Below are 3,593 nucleotides of genomic sequence, written 5' to 3'. Positions count from 1 at the left end.
TTATTTCCATGCAGTGGACAACAAAGTAGCACATCCGAGTTGGTTATTGGGCCGTGAGGAGGTCCCGCGTACTGCTCACACGACATGGAATTGAATCCCACTTTCCCAATTTTTATTAAAACATTTTCTTGGTTTTTCGTGGTTCAATGGCCCGGTTTTTTCACCGGCTTTCCAGAAAACCAGCCGGTTCGATCGGTTTTCTCCGGTCTGATTGCAAAACAGTCTTATTAGCTTAGAAAACAGCTGAGGCCGCCGGTTCCCTTTTTTCCGGTTCGACCGCCGGTTCGGTCCGGGTTTTTTAAACTATGGCTAGAATACAAATAGTGAAGAATATCGTTGTGGCAAATGTAGGGCTGATCTACAATAATGGGCAAATGTAGGGCTGATCTACAATATCGTTCGCGCCCCCCGTTCGTCCCTCCCCACATCAGTTCCATCGCGATTCCCAACTCGCAAGCAAGCAAGCGATTTCTCTCAGATCTGTAGAGTTCTTAGCTCCGATTTCGCCTTCGAGTTTCCGTTTCCCCATTCAAGCTTAGAGAGGAGATGGCGAAGAATGGAGGAGAGGGCCCAGCGATCGGCATCGACCTGGGCACCACCTACTCGTGCGTCGGCGTGTGGCAGCACGACCGAGTGGAGATCATCGCCAATGACCAGGGCAACCGCACCACGCCCTCCTACGTTGGCTTCACCGACACCGAGCGCCTCATCGGCGACGCCGCCAAGAACCAGGTCGCCATGAACCCCACCAACACCGTCTTCGGTACGTCCTCCTGCACCGCTCCTCTTCTTCTAGCTTAGATGGATCATCTCGTGTTCGTGCTTGTACTGCTACGGTTGATGCTGTGCTCGATTATGTGCGTGTATGCGTTTTTTATGCGATTATGTACCGCAATGCAGATCATTGTAGTATGTAGTCTGAATTTTGTTTTCTAAATTTGTTTGTTCACTGAGCTTAACGAGTAGCAAAGGAATGTAGAGCCAAGTTGGCGTCGTCCAATTCTGCATTCTCATGTATTCGAAGAACCGGCGGAAATATATGCAATCAATCTGATCTAGAATTAAAATCCGCTTAGTTCCAGCGAGATTCTGTAAAAAATTGCTGATTAAGATTTCTGTGCTGAACAATGGGAAGGAAGATAACTTGCTGGGTTAGCTGAACAATTTGTTTGGGGGTAAATTTCGGTTTCTTGTTTGGGACTTTTAAACAGTTCCTTGACTTGTCAAAGCTCTACTGCTGCTCTGCTTGTTTGCTTTTGTTATGAGTTTGAGCGTCAATTATCCAGTCGAACAGTTTGACTGACATTCCTGCTCCATCTCCATCGCAGATGCCAAGCGGTTGATCGGCAGGCGGTTCACCGACCCGTCGGTGCAGAGCGACATGAAGCTGTGGCCGTTCAAGGTCATCCCCGGCCCTGCTGACAAACCGATGATCGTCGTCCAGTACAAGGGCGAGGAGAAGCAGTTCGCCGCCGAGGAGATCTCCTCGATGGTGCTCATCAAGATGAAGGAGATCGGTGAGGCCTACCTCGGCACCACCATCAAGAACGCCGTCGTCACGGTGCCGGCCTACTTCAACGACTCGCAGCGTCAGGCCACCAAGGACGCCGGGGTCATCGCCGGCCTCAATGTGATGCGCATCATCAACGAGCCCACTGCCGCCGCCATTGCCTACGGCCTTGACAAGAAGGCCAGCAGCTCTGGCGAAAAGAACGTGCTCATCTTCGACCTCGGTGGCGGCACGTTCGATGTGTCGCTGCTCACCATCGAGGAGGGCATCTTCGAGGTGAAGGCCACCGCCGGCGACACCCACCTCGGCGGCGAGGACTTCGACAACCGCATGGTGAACCACTTCGTCCAGGAGTTCAAGCGCAAGCACAAGAGGACATCAGCGGCAACCCTCGCGCGCTGCGCCGGCTGCGCACGGCCTGCGAGCGCGCCAAGCGCACCCTGTCGTCGACCGCCCAGACCACCATCGAGATCGACTCCCTGTACGAGGGCGTCGACTTCTACTCGACCATCACCAGGGCTCGGTTCGAGGAGCTCAACATGGACCTGTTCCGCAAGTGCATGGAGCCCGTGGAGAAGTGCCTGCGCGACGCCAAGATGGACAAGAGCACCGTGCACGACGTCGTGCTCGTCGGCGGATCCACCCGCATCCCCAAGGTGCAGCAGCTGCTCCAGGACTTCTTCAACGGCAAGGAGCTGTGCAAGAGCATCAACCCCGACGAGGCCGTGGCCTACGGCGCCGCCGTGCAGGCCGCCATCCTCAGCGGCGAGGGCAACGAGAAGGTGCAGGACCTGCTCCTGCTCGACGTCACGCCGCTGTCCCTCGGCCTGGAGACCGCCGGCGGCGTGATGACGACGCTCATCCCGCGGAACACCACCATCCCGACCAAGAAGGAGCAGATATTCTCCACCTACTCGAACAACCAGCCGGGCGTCCTGATCCAGGTGTTCGAGGGCGAGCGCGCGCGGACCAAGGACAACAACCTGCTGGGCAAGTTCGAGCTGTCCGGCATCCCCCCGGCCCCCCGCGGCGTGCCCCAGATCACCGTCTGCTTCGACATCGACGCCAACGGCATCCTGAACGTGTCGGCCGAGGACAAGACCGCCGGCGTGAAGAACAAGATCACCATCACCAACGACAAGGGGCGGCTGAGCAAGGAGGACATCGAGAAGATGGTGCAGGAGGCGGAGCGGTACAAGGCCGAGGACGAGGAGCTGAAGAAGAAGGTGGAGGCCAAGAACGCGCTGGAGAACTACGCCTACAACATGAGGAACACCGTCAAGGACGACAAGATCGCGTCCAAGCTCCCCGCCGACGACAAGAAGAAGATCGAGGACGCCATCGACGGCGCCATCAGCTGGCTCGACACCAACCAGCTCGCGGAGGCGGACGAGTTCGAGGACAAGATGAAGGAACTGGAGGGCGTCTGCAACCCCATCATCGCCAAGATGTACCAGGGCGCTGGCGCCGACATGGGAGGCATGGGCGGTGCCGCCGGCATGGATGAGGATGCGCCGGCCGGGGGAAGCGGTGCGGGGCCCAAGATCGAGGAGGTCGATTAAGCTGCTGGCCGTGGTGATTTGGCGGCTGGGAGAGTACAAATGTGTGAACTCTGGAGTGTTAAGTTTGTGAAGTGTCGTCGTTTTTAGATTTTGGAGAGGGGGAACTTTGGATGGATGTCAGTGTTGATGTAATCCTGAACTTGGATCGATTTATGTAGCCGGCGTTGTATCGGTGTTTGCTTGGATCATAAGTATTATCTTTCTTTTATTTTTGCGAAATGAGTCACCGGCCGGCGGAAACGTAACACCAACTGCAGACGTGTGCAATCGCTCGCATTATCCTCTACTGCACTGTCATGTGTTGGAAGCACTGGTTTTAGCAGATGTAGTTGTCTGGTCAAACCCATTTAGTCCCAGTAAGATTCTACTGAGAACTTTGCTGATTGAGGTTTCTGTGGAAGTTTTAACTGCTCATAATGTGTCGGTGTGGAAGTTTTAACTGCTCATAATGTGTCGGTGTTGTGTTCTTGGCTAGTTTGTTGATTAAAGCCGGAAGAATTGACAAGTGAGACATAAAGAGA

General features: G+C 54.9%; 1 pseudogene across 1 annotated transcript; it reads left to right on the top strand.

Moving 5' to 3' along the window:
• The first annotated feature begins 513 nt into the window (after positions 1-513).
• LOC123071372 (heat shock cognate 70 kDa protein-like) lies at positions 514-3,280 on the top strand (annotated as a pseudogene). The gene is made up of 2 exons (XR_006434295.1): positions 514-763; positions 1,329-3,280. The product of XR_006434295.1 is annotated as a heat shock cognate 70 kDa protein-like (transcript).
• The last annotated feature ends 313 nt before the right edge of the window (positions 3,281-3,593 follow it).

This window comes from Triticum aestivum, chromosome 3B (genome assembly GCF_018294505.1).
Source record: "Triticum aestivum cultivar Chinese Spring chromosome 3B, IWGSC CS RefSeq v2.1, whole genome shotgun sequence".
NCBI classification, from domain to species: domain Eukaryota; kingdom Viridiplantae; phylum Streptophyta; class Magnoliopsida; order Poales; family Poaceae; genus Triticum; species Triticum aestivum.
This window is presented reverse-complemented; position numbering and strand designations above follow the sequence as displayed.